Source organism: Schistocerca piceifrons, chromosome 10, assembly GCF_021461385.2.
Source record: "Schistocerca piceifrons isolate TAMUIC-IGC-003096 chromosome 10, iqSchPice1.1, whole genome shotgun sequence".
Lineage (NCBI taxonomy): Eukaryota > Metazoa > Arthropoda > Insecta > Orthoptera > Acrididae > Schistocerca > Schistocerca piceifrons.
Window position 1 is genome coordinate 115,489,813 of NC_060147.1, and position 17,931 is coordinate 115,507,743.

Genomic DNA, 17,931 nt, shown 5'->3' on the forward strand with positions numbered 1-17,931 from the left:
CAGACGCCATATTCATATAAGTATATAGTGTTGGTAATACCGGCCACGACCTCCTTCTTCTGTGCGGACGCTCACATATTCCCCGAACTCTTACGGCACTTGGTAAGAATGTCTTCCACGAGTAATGAGTGTGTTGGGTAGGGACACTACGAATGTAGTGTGTGGACATATAAGGTGAGAATGTGGGTCTCGCGGGAGGCGTGCGTGGGATAGTCCCTGCAGTCGCACTATGCTCTGTGCCCTCCTTGGCTCAGATGGATAGAGCGTCTGCCATGTCCGTGCCGGGGCACACATTTTCACCTGTCCCCGTTGATATATATCAACGCCCGTCACCAGCTGAAGGTATTAATATATGCTTCCAATTTAATCCTAGCTTCGGGCTGATTGCTGAATGAATTCGGGAGAGAGACTGCACAGGCATTTATATGTATTTGTGGCGTCTGTTCTTTCGGAGATGTCAAAACAACTGATGCCACACAGGCATAAGTATGTACCTGCACTTTCGTTGTAATTGTATTTGGTTTGGCAGTATGGCTCGCCAGCCGCTAGATGTAGCTTTTCTCTTCGCTGGTGGCGGGTGTTAGTACTATCACATGATTTCGCTTTACAAAGTAGAAATGGCTGCGCTACTCTCCATTTGCACCAATGAAAACCAGCGTTCTGTAATATCTTTCTTTCAGTTCAACATGGACTCCAAACCATGATGCACAGTAACATTATTCACATGACAAATTCATTCCCGAAGATGAATACCTATGTTAACGGCTGAAACATGTAACTCTATGGTTTGTATGAAGTCATTTCTTTTTGATGTGCTGAGGACGGGCTGTGCCCGAAACGCGGCAATAAATAAAAGTTTTGGAATAGCAAGTGGCCAGTTATTCTAGCGACCTACGCACCAGTGGGATAACTGTACTCAAGGTTTCGAGATGGTCACAGACCTTCTGCGGGACTTCATGTTGCACCTTAAGTTCATTACCAAAGGTAAATTATGCTTTACCTCACAGATAAAATCCTACGTTGGATTACTCTGATTAGATGATTACAAGTACATAAACAATCTTTACAGTTAAAGAGGAGAAAAGTTAAGACATTACGGTACAGTAATCAATCAAAAAATTATCTATGAAGTGGGATGGTTGAATATCTTCATAAACGATGGATTGAGTGATATAAATAGGAGAGAGAGAGAGATTCAAATAAAGTGAATGAAGGAAGATGTTAGTTTAGTGCGTTGCCAAATTTGACGTATTAAAGATGAACAACTTCACATTTTAAAGAACCGTCCCGGCATTGGTCCAATGTTGCACGAAAGACGTCCGCCCCTGGTAGCTGAGTGGTCAGCGCGACAGAATGTCATAGCTACCTCCCGGGTTCGATTCCCGGCTGGGTCGGAGATTTTCTCCGCTGATGGACTCGGTGCTGTGTTGTCCTAATCATCAGCATTTCATCCCCATCGACATGCCAGTCGCCGAAGTGGCTTCATCTCGAAAGACTTGCACCAGGTGAACGGTCTACCCCACGGGAGGCCCTAGCCAAACGGCATTTCCATTTTACTGGAGAGACAACGGCGTTCGAAACTGAAGATGTTCCGAAATGTGGTTTGAAATCTAGTCTAGTAGAATCAGATGTCAATTTATTGGGTTCAAATAAGTTAAGAATATTAAAACCGATTTCCGAACACGTAGCAATGATATTAGAGGATGGAGAAGACGTTTCTATGGACTCTTTAAACTTCTAATTTCCTGTAGAAGAAATAAGCGAATTTTTGAAACCAGAAAAGAATAGCATACGACGATTGAAAATTACGGGATGTAATAATGAAAATAAAACAGAGTAGAGATAGAGTAAAAATTGAATTAATGACAGGAACAAATAAATATGAAGAATAAATTGGCCAGACAAGAAATTGTAGTTACGAATTAAGGATTTTTTATTGTAATTTGTTAGATTAGGAAATGAGACACTTAAAGTAGTAAAGGAGTTTTGCTATTTGGGGAGCAAAATAACTGATGATGGTCGAAGTAGAGAGGATATAAAATGTAGATTGGCAATGGCAAGGAAAGCTTTTCTGAAGAAGAAAAAATTGTTAACATCGAGCATAGATTTAAGTGTCAGGAAGTCATTTCTGAAAGCATTTGTATGGAGTGTAGCCATTTATGGAAGTGAAACGTGGACGATAAATAGTTTGGACAAGAAGATGATAACGAATAGAAATGACAGATATTTCAATAGAGGCACAGATCTCATAACTGAATCACGTTGCATGAGGATGTCGTAAGAGGAAGTGGAAAAAAAACCTGTGTTCTGGAATATAATTTTGACATGATAGTCAGATAGTGATTGTGCATCTGTGAGAGATTAGAATTAGTGCACTTTTTGTTTGAGGAAATTCTCGAGGGTGTAGAACGTATCATAAAACAAGGAAACACAGTACATAATTACAAAACGGAAGAAGAGAGATGCTAACGTCTGTTCCGCAGATCCTATGTGAAGTGATTCTCGTGAATATAGAATAAGTCAAAACATCTTAAACATATTTTCGTTTAAGAGGTAATAACAAATTTGTCACAAAACATAAGTGTAAAATACTCTGAGATGAGATGCATGTGATAATGAAATGGCCATTGTAGCCCCTCATCGTCAAAGAGAAATAGCAGCTTACAGCACTTATTCACATCCATCACATTATTGCAATGAATATGTGCAGAAGCCAGATTTTGCGTAACGTCCGCGTTATTGAATAATATTTGCACATAAGACGGCTCTACTAATAAATTCGTCAGTGGAGTAGGAGGATCTGGCTATCAATAAATTCTTTAGCTTCTCTTAAACTAAACTTTACTACTAGTGAAATTTTTTGTGGCTGCTGACACGATGACGATTAATACTGAAATTTCTCATTGCGTATTACAGTCACTCGCTTAAGATAAGAGTAGTATTTGAAGATAGTGACCATACAGTACTTTCAAATGAACTCCCATGTTTCCTTTTTTAGTGAGATTTCAGTGTATGTGTTTTGCACATTCATATTAAACATACCAGTTTCAATAACAAAATGAAATTGACTGCATTCTTCTGTTTTTTGTCTAGACAGTGGTATAATTACTATGGGTATTAACTGGTGGAGGCATGCAGAGAATAAGAAGCAGACTAGTACAGGCAAAAAGGACATTCCACGCTGAAGTCAACTAGTATGAAACATAAGACTTATTTGAGGTCGACATTTCTGAGAATGTAGGACAGTAACACAGTATTGTATGGTAGTGGATCAGGAATTGTCGTTAAACCTGAGAAGAAGAGAATTGAATGGCCTGAGATGTGCTGTAGAGGGAAGTTTAAAATCAGGTGATAAAAATGAGGAGGTTCTGCGGAGAACTGGCGAGGAAAGGAGTATATAGAAAATACTGACAAGAAGATATCAGAAAATGATAGGAAATGTGTTAAGATATCAGAGAATAACTTCCATGGTGCTAGAGAGAGCTGTAGAGGGCAAAAACTGTAGGTGGGGTCTAGGTTGGAATACCTCCAGCAAATAATTGAGGAAGATGGGTGCTCATACTGCTTTTAGATGAAAAAGTTGGCGCAGGGGAGATAGCCATAGTAGTTCGCATCAAGCCAGACAGAAATCTGAAGAACCCAAAAAAAAAGTCAACTGTCCCTGGAAGTTTTGCAGCTGGTATCGCTGATGTTCTTGCGTCAAATAATCATTGCCCAAGTAGCAACTGCAGTTCAATTTTACTGACTAAGTATTTACGCCAGAAAGATATATGGGGGGGGGGGGGCAGTCAATAAGCAGTGTAACACTTTTTTTCTGGAGAAATTCGGCTAAAAAAATGCGAAAATTGTTGTGGGATATTGTGGAGTATTCCGGATTCAGTCCCTATAGTTTAATGAAGCTCCGATATGTGGAGGGGCTATCGTCGCCTTTAGAATGGTGTCTGTAGCATATGTGCGCTCGAAGCAGAGAGCTGACATTGAGGTTCTTTAGGCAGAAAACCAGAGCGTCGCAGATTTTCATAGGCGCTTGCAGAATGTCTACGGAGACGTTGTAGTGAAGAAAAGCACGGTGAGTCGTTGGGCGAGGCGTCTGCGAGGCGTGCCAGCTGACCGCACACAGCTGAGACTCCTGCATTGTCGGAACGTGCGGACACTCTCATTCGAGGTGATCGACACCTTGCTGCACAACTGGAAGTCTCTGTTGGTACTGCCGACACACTCGTCCACCACTCAAGGGTTTGTGCTCACTGGGTTCTTGCCGCCTGACAGAAGATCATAAGCAGAAACGAAGAACCATCTGTTAGGAATTGCTTGCACAGTACCAGGCTGATCGTGGCAATGTTTAGCCGAACGTCGTCACAGGCGATGTGAAACATGGGTTCATCACTTCGAACTGGAAAGAAAACGACAATCCATTGGGTGGGCCCAGTCCTCCGAATAAAAAGTTTAAAGCTGCACCCACTGACGGTAAAGTGATGGCGAAGGTCTTTTGGGACTCTGGAGCGGTTATTCTGTTTGATGTCCTCCCTCATGGAGAGACGATCAACTTTGTAGTGTATTGTGCTACCCTGAGGGAACTGAAGAAACGACTTCACCGTGTTTGTCGTCGCACAAATGCAAACAAATTTCTTCTTGAATGAGATTTTTACTCTGCAGCGGAGTGTGCGCTGATATGAAACTTCCTGCCAGACTAAAACTGTGTGCCGGACCGAGACTCGAACTCGGGACTTTTGCCTTTCGCGGGCAAGTGCTCTACCAAGCTTGGAAGGTAGAAGACGATATACTGGTGAAACCTTCCCGTCCCCTCTATACCTCTTTTGTTAATGATAACCTTCCCTTTTACAATAAACTATGAAACCTTTCCTTAGGATTTCTATCTCTTGCTTAATAATAACAAATGAAATCTTCCCTTTGAAATTTATTCTCTTTCTCAATCTTCGCATACATATTTAATTACCGCTTATTAAAAGTGATTTTCTGATTATTTCGACGAAACATAGAATGTGTCGTCGTCGTGGCCCTCAGTCGTTATCTGCAATAACCCAAAACTGTTCCTTACCTTTTTTACTGTTACTGGGTCGCCATCTGACTGCTACATCGAACTGCGATATGAATATACTTACTCCGGTTTACTATACTCTATTAACTGCTGGTGGGCTGTCATAATAAGTGGCTGTATTTATTACCAAAGCTGACGTTATTCTTTAATAGTAAAGCTGACGTTATTCATTAATTAATTTGACTGAAGTTACGTAATTCATAGTTACTTTTTCTTGAAAACAATAAAATTTTTGCAAAGTTTTACGTTGATGGTTTTTGGGATCGATTATAATCAGTAATGCAACATTGCTGGCAAAAATTAATTATATTCTGAAAACGTTTCTTCAAATATTTACTGCTGGTAATGAAATGAATTTACAAACGTTCAAATGGGACTTAATTTTTACAATAATCTTACGACTAGCATTGCGCAAACATACCTTCAGTAGTCTTGAGTTTCTCAAAAAATTAATTCAATAATATTAGTTGCTCTTATGATAGTAGTTAGCTGATGTCTCTGCACATCCGTTTATAATCTCTTGTAAATCATAGCTAGTGGCTGGCAGGCACACCGCTCCTCTCAACCTCTCGCTTCAGACCTGCTACCGGCTCGCTTGACTTATCAGTTACTACTGACTTCCTACGAACGCTTAAGTGCGGCCTCTCCTGCCAACAATGCTTTCTGGTGCAGATAATCCCTGCTACCATTACAAATTGTATCAATGCGCGGTCTTTACCGCTCTTTTCTTAAAATGTATCCATACGTGGTCTCTCCCGCCCTTTTAAAAATTATATCAATGTGCGGTCTATCTTGTCAACAATACTTTGGTGCAGACATTCCCTGCTACCACAATTATTTCTAACATGACAAATATTAATCATTCCTACTTAATCCTATTAATAAAATATAAACATCTTTCATTAATTGTGGTTCGACAATAGACAATAGAAATATAGACGTCTTACACTGGCAGAAGTAAAGCTGTGAGGACGGGGCGTGAGTCGTGCTTGGGTAGCTCAGTTGGTAGAGCACTTGCACGCGAAAGGCAGAGTTCGAGTCTCGGTCCGGCACACAGTTCTCCATGACAACGCCAGACCTCACACAAGTCTGTGTCCTTAGAGAAGATCAGACAGCTTCAATGGACTGTTCTTCCTCATCCACCCTCCAGCCTTGATCCTGGACCTGCCGACTCCCATCTGTTTGGACCAATGAAACATGCACTCCGCAGCAAGCAGTACGTGGATGACGGGGAGGTTACTGACGCACTAAGACGTTGGCTCCCATGTCGACCAGTTAATACCATGAGGGTATACAGGTCCTCCCAGTCAGATGGCGTGTGGCCGTCGCACTGAACGGAGAGTATGGTGAAGAACAGGTTTTGTAGCCAAGAAAGTGGGGAGTAACTGTTGTACTGGAATCCTGAATTAAACCAGCTTGCTTTCAGAAAAAAATTATTGTATTACTTATTGAACGGCCCTCGTGTAAATAAGAGGGAGTGTAGCGTCCTACCTGTGTACGTCACTTAGTACTTTTTGGTTTCTTTAATGTTTCAGCGACAACACGCTAGGTAAAGACGAAGACGACAGGTGGGCGGCAATTGCAGTGGACAAGTTGGCAGCCCTGCTGAGGTCGCACGCCATCAGGCTGCGTCTGCCATCAGCTGCAGACGACGAGCGCGAAGAAGGTGAGGCAACACTCTCATTGCTGCCGTTTTGCCTCTTCTCCGTGTTAATTCTGTCCTCTGTCCAGTATGTTTCGTTTAGTTACCAACTCTATGTCTTGAGAGCGTGTTTGGAGCGATCTTTCCACATATTACCTTCCCAACACGACTCGTCACACGTTCGTTCGTTGGACTGCCATCAGTCAGTCTTCATCTCCTTTTGCTCAGGGATTACACGGTAACGAAGCATGTTATTTTCGAAATTCTGAATTCTTGTAAGCCTGTTTGGACTGGGAGCATGCCTCATGGCTACAAAAAAATGGTTCAAATGGCTCTGAGCACTATGGGACTTAACTTCTAAGGTCATCAGTCCCCTAGAACTTAGAACTACTTAAACCTAACTAACCTAAGGACATCACACACATCCATGCCCGAGGCAGGATTCGAACCTGCGACCTTAGCGGTCGCGCGGTTCCAGACTGTAGCGCCTTTAACCGCTTGGCCACCCCGGCCGGCTGGCTACAGTTGTTAAACTTATTATTATTATTATTATTATTATTATTATTTACTCGTATGGCCCCTTTGGAGGGTACAAGAAATCAACTTTGGTTTTTTCGTTCCTTTCGTTCTTGGGTGCACCTCTTTCCTTTTGCGGACTTCGTTCTTTCCTGAAATCCTCTCATTCTACATCCACATCCATACTCCGCAAGCCACCCGACAGTGTGTGGCGGAGGGTACCTTGAGTACCTCTATCGGTTCTCCCTTCTATTCCAGTCTCGTATTGTTCGTGGAAAGTGTTGTATTGGAATCCTGAATAAAACCAGCTTGCTTCCAGAAATTTTTTTTATCCTCATGGTCTCTTCGCAAGATACACGTAGGAGGGAGCAATATACTCCTAGGTGAAGGTATGTTCTCGAAAGTTCAACAAAAGCCCGTACCGAGCTACTGAGTGTCTCTCTTGCAGAGTCTTCCACTGGAGTTTATCTATCATGTCTGTAACGCTTTCGCGATCATTAAATGATCCTGTAACGAAACGCGCTGCTCTCCGTTGGATCTTCTCTATCTCTTCTATCAATCCTATCTGCTACGGATCCCACACTGGTGAACAATATTCAAGCAGTGGGCGAACAAGCGTACTGTAACCTACTTCCTTTGTTTTCGGACTGCATTTCCTTAGGATTCTTCCAATGAATCTGTGCCTGGCATCTGCTTTACCAACGATCAGCTTTATATGGTCATTCCATTTTAAATCACTCCTAATGCGTACTCCCAGATAATTTATGGAATTAACTGCTTCCAGTTGCTGACATGCTATATTGAAGCTAAATGATAAGGGATGTTACTTTCTATGTATTAGCAGCACATTACACTTGTCTACATTGAGATTCAGTTGCCATTCCCTGCACCATGCGTCAATTCGCTGCAGATCCTCCTGCATTTCAGTACAATTTCCCATTGTTACAACCTCTCGATATACTACAGCATCTTCCGCAAATAGCCTCGGTGAACTTCCGATGTTATCGACAAGGTCATTTATGTATATTGTGAATAGCAACAGTCCTACGACACTCCCCCGCGGCACACCGGAAATCTCTCTTACTTCGGAAGACTGCTCTCCATTGAGAATGACATGCTGCGTTCTGTTATCTGGAACTCTTCAATCCAATCACACAATTGGTCCGATAGTCCGTATGCTTTTACTTCGTTCATGAAACGACTATGGGGAACTGCATCAAACGCCTTGCGGAAGTCAAGAAACACGGCATCTACCTGGGAACCCGTGTCTATGGCCCTCTGAGTCTCGTGGACGAATAGCGCGAGCTGGGTTTCACACGATTGTCTTTTTCGAAACCCGTGCTGATTCCTACAGAGTAGATTTCCAGTCTCCAGAAAAGTCATTATACTCGTACATAATACATGTTACTTCACTGAAAAATATTCTCTTATCTGTCAAGCCCATTCTAATTCCTGTTTTTTCATATCTTCATCAATTTCGGTGAAATACACCAAGGTGACAAAAGTCATGGGCTACCTCCTAATATCGTGCCGTTGGCCGCTGTGGCCTAGCGGTTCTAGGCACTTCAGTCCAGAACGGTGCTGCTGCTACGGTCGCAGGTTTGAATCCTGCCTTGGGTGTGGATGTGTGTGATGTCCTTAGATTAGTTACGTTTAAGTAGTTCTTAGTCTAGGGGACTGATGACCTCAGATGTTAAGTCTCGTAGTGCTTAGAGCCACCTGAACCATAAATTCGTGCCGGACCTCCTATTGTTCGGCTAGTACAGCAACTCGATGTGGCATGAACTCAACAAATAGTAGGAAGTCCCCTACAAAAATACTGAGCCATCCATAATTGGTTATTTGTTTCTGGTGCAGCATTTTATCCACGAACTGATTAGGTCCTGTTAATGTTCGATCGGATTCATACAGGCTGATCTGGGTGGCCATAACACTAGCTCGAAGTGTCCAGGATGGTCTTCAAACCAATGGCGAACAACTGTCAGCCAGTGAGGCGGTGCACTGTCATCCATAAAAATTCCACCGTTGTTTGGGAACATAAAGTCTATGAACGGCTGCAAATGGTCACCAGATACCCGAAGATAACCATTTCCAGTCAGTGATGGGTTCACCTGGACCAGAGGACCCAGTCCATTCCATGTAAACACAGTCCACACTATTATGGAGTCACCACCAGCTTGCACAGTGCCTTATTGACAACTTAGGTCTGTGGCTTCGTGGGGTCTGCGCCACACTCGAAGCCTACTGCCATCTCCAACCAACTGATATCGGGACTCATCTTACCAGGCCACCGTATTACGGTCGTCCAGCGTCCAACCGGTAGGGTCACGCGCGTGGGAGAGGCGTTGCAGGCGATGTCGTGATGTTAGCAAAGGCACTCGCGTCGGTCGTCTGCTGCCATCGCCCATTAACGCCTCATTTCGCCGCACTGTCCTAACGGATACATTCCTCGTAAGTTCCACATTGATCTCTGCGGTTACTTCACGCAGTGTTGCTTGTCTGCTAGCACTGACAACTCTCCGCAAACGCCGCTGCTCTCGGTCGCTAAGTGAAGGTCGTCCACCACTGTGATGTCCGTTTGTGACAGGCATGCCTGGAATTTGGTATTATCATCACACTCTTGTCACTGTGGACTTCGGAATGGTGGATTCCCAAACGACTTCCGAACTGGAGTGTTCCAAGCTTCTAGCTACAACTACCATTCCGCGTTCAGAGTCTGTTGATTCCCTTCGTGTGGCCATAATCATGTCAGAAACATTTTCGCACGAACCATCTGAACATAAATGGCAGCCCCGCCAATGCACTGCCATTTTGTACCTTCTGTTCACGATACTACCGCCATCAGTATATATGCCCATCGCTATCCTGTGTGTCTATAAAACTGAAGTCTTCTTTTTCCCATTACATCATTTAGTTTTTCCATACCTATTCAAACAGAGTTGTCAATTCGATCTTATTTTGTATTACTACACTACTGGCCCTTAAAATTGCTACACCGCGAAGGTGACGTGCTACAGACGCGACATCTAACCGACAGGAAAAAGATGCTGTGATATGCAAATGATTAGCTTTTCAGAGCATTCACACAAGGTTGGCGCCGGTGGCGACACCTACTACGTGCTGACATGAGGAAAGTTTCCAACCGATTTCCCATACACAAACAGCAGTTGACCGGCGTTGCCTGGTGAAACGTTGTGATGCCTCGTGTAAGGAGGAGAAATGCGTATCATCACGTTTCCGACTTTGATAAAGGTCGGATTGTAGCCTATCGCGATTGCGGTTTATCGCGTCGCGACATTGCTGCTCGCGTTGGTCGAGGTCCAATGACTGTTGGCAGAATATGGAATCGGTGGGTTCAGGAGGGTAATACGGAACGCCGTGCTGGATCCCAACGACCTCGTATCACTAGCAGCCGAGATGACAGGCGTCTTATCCGCATAGCTATAACGGATCGTGCAGCCACGTCTCGATCCCTGAGTCAACACATGGGGACGTTTGCAAGACAACAAGCATCTACACGGACGACGTTTGCAGCAGCACGGACTATCAGCTCGGAGACCACGGCTGTGGTTACCCTTGACGCTGCGTCACAGACAGGAGCGCCTGCGATGGTGTGCTCAAGGACGAACCTAGGTGCAGGAATGGCAAAACGTCATTTTTTCAGATGAATCCAGGTTCTATTTACAGCATCATGACAGTCGCATTCTTGTTTGGCGACATGGCGGTGAACGCACATTGGAAGCGTGTATTTGTCATCGCCATACTGGCGTATCACTCAGCGTGATGGTATGGGGTGCCATTGGTTACACGTCTCTGTCACCTCTTGTTCGCATTGACGGCACTTTGAACAGTGGCCGTTACATATCAGTTGCGTTACGACCTGTGGCTCTACCCTTCATTCGATCCCTGTGAAACCCTACATTTCAGCAGGAAAATGCACGACCGCATGTTGCAGGTCCTGTACGGGACTTTCTGGATACAGAAAATGTTCGACTGCTGTCCTGGCCAGCACATTCTCCAGCTCTCTCACCAACTGAAAACGTCTGGTCAATGGTGGCCGAGCAATTGGCTCGTCACAATACGCCAGTCACTACTCTTGATGAACTGTGGTATCGTGTTGAAGCTGCATGGGCAGTTGTACCTGTACACGCCATCCAAGCTCTGTGTGACTCAGTGCCCAGGCGTATCAAGGCCGTTATTACGGCCAGAGGTGGTTGTTCTGGGTACTGATTTCTCAGCATCTACGCAGCCAAAATTTAATCACATGTGGGTTCTAGTATAATATAGTTGTCCAATGAATACCAGTTTATCATCCGCATTTATTCTTGGTGCAGCACTTTTAATGGCCAGTAGTGTATTACTTCCAACACTTGGTATTTTCCTTAGAATTCTTTTCCCATCTTTTTCAGTTTCTCAACATCCAAAAATGTTTTTGTCAGTGTTTCAGCCCTTACCACTTTCTGTTAATGTCTTAGTTTTGTGTTGCAGGACAAATAGTTTTGTTATATGTTTTTTGTCTTATGCAACGAGCTTTCCATTTTATGCACTGTATTTTCTATTACTATCTTTTCTTCTGTATTGCTTGTTATCTGTTGTCCTAGGTATTAAAAACAGTTTGTTTTACGGGTAGATACTGTGTTGTTATGAATTTAAGATTCGGTGGCATCACTGATTGTAATGAAGTATGTTTTTCTTTCAAATGATATTTTTAGTGTCATTTTGTCTGCTTGTTTCCGTAGTTCATTGACTTCTGTTTCGTCGCTATTCAGTGAGGCAATAATTAATGCAATGTCATTTGCAAAAGCTAGACAATCTTTGGCGAATTTATTTCGGTGTCTTCCTGGTTGAATAACCTTAATATTGATGCATTTCCTCTATTTCTTCACCGTCTTCCCCAGTGAACAGTTGGAAAACGGAGTTGATAAACCATTTCCCTGTCTGGTTCCTGATTTTATATCAAAACGTTTGGCCGTTCCCCCATAAATTTCTGTTGGGTTTGTTAAAGTCACTTTAATTGTGTGAGCTATTTTATTATCGAGTCAGAATTCCGTTATAATATTGATTCGTGAATTTCTATCAGTTTAAGTCATACACCTTTTTAAAATCTGCAAAAGTTATCAAATACTTCCGTACTAAAGTTCTGCTTGATATTCTTCTAGTTGTGGGACGAGTATTCCTTCATCTCTCTATAAAATTGTGGTGGATAAGATCTTGCATGTCACTGGAAAGAGGGAGATTCCTCTGTAATTGTTGGGATCCCTATTCTTTCCTTTTATATGTAGTGGAAGTTTTTTCCTTGATTTCTTCGTTTTCTCATCAAAATGTCTCTTCATTCTTTAACTGCGTTCCTTGTTCCCTTTGTTCTCTTCATCTTTTCACCGTTTTCTTCCATTCTTTTACTTCACGTTATGTATTCATAATTTTGTTTCTGAATTTACCTCTGTCATTTATCGTTTCCCTATTGATTCCTGTTTGTTACAGGTCTTTTCCTATTTCTTGAAGCCAATTGGTTTGGATTGTGAGTATGTTGTTGTTGTTGTTGATTCTACGTATGTATCCTTAGAATGTTAGTTGTCGTTTTCTGATCATGGCTGTGAAAGTGAGTCTGTCTTTGTGTTCGTATAATTCTTTGGTTGCTCTCTTCGTCAGTATATCATCTCTGTGTATTGCTTCAAAAATATTTTTTGCGAATTTTACGGTCTATTTTTTGTGTCTCTATGATACCTGGTGGTCCGATTGCGATTGTCTCTGATACACAGAGTGGTTCTGGAAGTACAGCTGCGTTTTAGGACCGCAGTTTGGCCTGCCTTCTTATGTTCCTTTTATTGTAGTGTGTCCATGTCAGTTTAAGATTTCTGTTCTTTCTATGTTGAATGCCTTATTTGATCCTCCTATTTGTTTACATTCCCACACATATTTCCACTTTTTTGATCTTCCTGTGTTGTGTGTGCAGATCTTGAGTGGTTTTGTTCTTTCTTTCCAAGTATTGCACTTTCTTGTATGATATCTGTAGACTTGTTCTGGTGCAGATTTCATGTGAGTATTTGAGTGCTTCTTACGTTTCTCGTCTATTGTTGCCGAGTATTGCCAGGTCGTCTGAAATGCCAGGCGTTTTATGACTATTTTGTTTGCACTTGATCTTTTTGTCTGAATCCCTTTTACTTTTTCTTACTGTATAATGACAATTTTTTCTCTTAACGCTTTCAATAAGAGTATTAAGAGCCCATCTCTGTGACCCTCGTATGTATCGTGAATGGTTCTGAGATTTCTCTCATAAATTTTGTTTTGGATATCGTGCCCATGACTCTGTGTTGTTTGAGTGCCGCAGTTTTTTCTGTCTATTGCATGTTCTTCTAGTGTGTCAAAGAAATTCTGCTTGTCCATAGAGTCGTAGGCTTCCTTAAAGTCCATGAAGATAACTGCAGTAGTGTTTGTCTCTCTATCAGGAGGTTTTGATAGTTCCAAATCTCTTCAATACATTATGTTCCTTTCCTGAAGCCTTGAAGCCTGCTTGTTATTCACCTGCCTTTGTATCAACTTATGGCTCTAGTCAGTTATTTTTCTTATTAATTCATTTATTTAACCTGATCACATTTGGCACTCGTGCATTTCAATCAACTCACCAACTATTGCGGCTTATTTGTTAGCAGATGTCTGGGAGAGAGATGTACTGCTAAGTCATACCAATGCATTATCGGGAAAAGAGCAAACGGGCACTAGAGTGCACTTTTGGGGCACTATTCTCCGCCCTGTGTCTCGAAGTCTGGGGGAGTGAAAGCTCCCTAACAGAATTCCTCGCTTCCGGTCGCGCCGACAACTTCCGCCGCCTTCACTGCAGAACTTTGCGGTTTTTTCCGCCTGCAGCAGAGCGAGTTCCAGTCGCCTACTGCGGAAAGTCAATTTTCGCAGCTCCCGGCAGGGTCGCCAGCTCGTGACATATGCGGCCGCAGTTCGTCTTCTTCTCGCGGATGCCGGGCGACAGCGGTGCTAAACTACTTGTCACGTCAGTTCCGGAGACCTGTCCCATAAAGCGAGACCTCTCGTGCCTGCCATGAAGGAAAGGTCTCCGCAGACAAAATAAATGTAACACTGTTCTACTGCTGAAAAGTCAGTTACGTGTAACGTATTTTTGCTGTCATCAGCATACAACACATATCTGTCTATTGTGATTCACACACCGCTGTCAAACAGAAGGAAAGAAATGGGCTGAGAAATATGGGTTGTAATTATTAATTATTTTTCTTAACTTGTTCTCGACTCATTTATTTATGCATTTGCTTCACCTGGCAAGTCTACAGGGTATTCTGGAAACCCATAATCTAATCTGTAGGAATCAACATGGATTCCGGAAACAGCGATCGTGTGAGACCCATCTCGCTTTATTTGTTCATAAGACCCAGAAAATATTAGATATAGGCTCCCAGGTAGATGCCATTTTCCTTGACTTCCGGAAGGCGTTCGATACAGTTCCGTACTGTCACCTGATAGACAAAATAAGAGCCTACGGAATATCAGACCAGCTGTGTGGCTGGATTGAAGAGTTTTTAGCAAACAGAACACAGTATGTTGGTCTCAATGAAGAGACGTCTACAGACGTTAAAGCAACCTCCGGCAAGCCACAGGGGAGTGTTATGGGACCATTGCTTTTCACAACATATATAAATGATCTAGTAGATAGTGTCGAAAGTTCCATGCGGATTTTCGCGGATGATGCTGTAGTATACAGAGAAGTTGCAGCATTAGAAAATTGTAGCGAAATCCAGGAAGATCTGCAGCAGAAAGGCACTTCCTGCAGGGAATGGCAACTGACCCTTAACATAGACAAATGTAATGTATTGCGAATACATAGAAAGAAGGATCCTTTATTGTATGATTATGATAGCGGAACAAAAAATGGTAGCAGTTACTTTTGTAAAATATCTGGGAGTATGTGTGCGGAACGTTTTGAAGTGGAATGATCATATAAAATTAATTGTTGGTAAGGCGGGGCCAGGTTGAGATTCAATGGGAGAGTCCTTAGAAAATATAGTCCATCAACAAATGAGGTGGCTTACAAAACACTCGTTCGACCTATACTTGAGTATTGCTCATCAGTGTGGGATCCGTACCAGGTCGGGTTGACGGAGGAGATAGAGAAGATCCAAAGAAGAGCGGCGCGTTTCGTCACAGGGTTATATGGTAAGCGTGATAGCGTTACGGAGATGTTTAGCAAACTCAAGTGGCAGACTGCAAGAGAGGCGCTCTGCATCGCGGTGTAGCTTGCTGTCGAGGTTTCGAGAGGGTGCGTTTCTGGATGAGGTATCGAATTTATTGCTTCCCCATAGTTACACCTCCCGAGAAGATCACGAATGTAAAATTGGAGAGATTCGAGCGCGCACGGAGGCTTTCCGGCAGTCGTTCTTCCCGCGAACCATACGCGACTGGAACCGGAAAAGGAGGTAATGACAGTGGCACGTAAAGTGCTCTCCGCCACACACCGTTGGGTGGTTTGCGGAGTGTAAATGTAGACGTAGGTATTAAGAAATACAGTGCCAAAACTAACAGGGATGATAGAGGAGACAAAAACAAGTATATTTCGTGAAGCAACAATGTATTGGAAACCCATATTGCGTCAGCGCTGAGGACGCATAGCTAGTACACGGGTGGAGCAAATAAAAGTCACAATTCACTTGAATCGTCAGATGAAAACCCACATATTGCAATTGTGTGACGTCATCAGAGACATATTCCAATAAACATATGGGGCCGGTATCGTAGGCGACTACTTACTTGGGCCTTACATGTTTCCCTGCTTGGCACAGGTGACTAACGTACAGGGAGTTCTTGGGAGTTCACCAGTCGAGGTTATTGGAAGAGATACCCATAGATATGCGACATTTGTGTCTTTCTGACGTGCGTGCTGCATCTGTGGAAACGTGACATATGGTGTCGTTATTACCAAATGCGTTCAAACCGCGCCAACGAGCTTTTACTACTTTCATGGCTGCTGAAAAACAAACACCAGTAGACATCCATCGGGGAATGAAGACTGTGTGTGGGGTAACATATTCATTAAAAAACGGCATTCTGTAATGGTGCGCCAAAAGTAGAGCTGCTGCTTCATATCACAAATGTAAAGTACACCAGTGGCAAAAAACAGTCACTACCGCCACTGCGCGATAGCGATGGAAATTTTACCGATGATGGTGCCACTAAAGCGGAGTTACTAAATACAGTTTTCCGTACTTCCTTCACGAAAGAAGACCAAGTAAATATTCCAGAATTCGAAACCAGAACAGCTGTTAGCATGATTGACATAAAAGTAGATATCTTAGGTGTTTCGAAACAACTCAAATCACTTAAGAAAGGCAAGTCTTCCGGTCCAGATGGTATACCAATCAGGTTCCTTTCAGAGTATGCAGACACAATAGCGCCTTTCTAAGCAATCATATACAACCGCTCACTTGACGAAAGGTCTGTTCCTAAAGACTGGAAAGTAGCACAGGTCACACCAATATTCAAGAAAGGAAATAGGAGTATCCTGTTGAATTACAGACCCGTATCACTGACCTCAATTTACAGTAGGATTTTGGAACATATACTGTACTCGAACATTATGAATCACCTTGAAGAAAATGACGTATTGATTTAAAACCAACATGGATTCCGAAAATATCGTTCTTGTGCAACATATCTAGCTCTTTATTCCCATGAAGTAGTGAGTGCTGTCGACAAGGGATCTCAGATCGATTCCATGGTTCAAATGGCTCTGAGCGCTATGGGACTTAACTTCTGAGGTCATCAGTCCCCTAGACTTAGAACTACTTAAACATAACTAACCTAAGTACATCATACACAACCATGCACGAGGCAGGATTCGAACCAGCGACCGTAGCAGTCGCGCGGTTCCGGACTGAGCGCCTAGAACCGCTACACCACCGCGGCCGGCAACAGAACCTGCATTCATCCGAAAAAATGACGTTTTGCCATTCGTGCATCCAGGTTAGTCGTCGAGTACACCATCGCAGTCGCTCCTGTCTGTGATGCAGCGTCCGAATCGATAGTCCGCGCTGCTGCAAACATCGTCGAACTGTTCGTGCAGATGGTTGTTGTCTTGCTAACGTCCCCATCTGTTGACTCAGGGATCGAGACGTGGCTGCGCGATCCGTTACAGCCATGCGGATAAGATGTCTGTCATCTCGACTGCTAGTGATATGAGGCCGTTGGGATCCAGCACGGCGTTCCGTATTACTCTCCTGCACCCACCGATTCCATATTGTGCTAACAGTCATTGGATCTCTACCAACGCGAGCAGCAATGTCGCGATACAATAAACCTCAATCGCGATAGGCTACAATCCGACCTTTATCAAAGTCGGAAACGTGATGGTACGCATTTCTCCTCCTTACACGAGGCATCACAACAACGTTTCACCAGGCAACGCCGGTCAACTGCTGTTTGTGTATGAGACATCAGTTGGAAACTTTCCTCATGTCAGCACGTTGTCTGAATGCTCTGAAAAGCTAATCATCTTTTTCCTGTCGGTTAAATTTCGCGCCTGTAGCACGTCATCTTCGTGGTGAAGCAATTTTAATGGTCAGTAGTGTACATTACCAACGGATCTATAAAAATTCGTAATTTTTTCTAATGCTGTCGTATAAACTGTTCTTAGAAACATTCTAACCCCTTGCTTGTACGATGAAGGATGTAAGCATCTCCGACAAAAGCAAAGTAC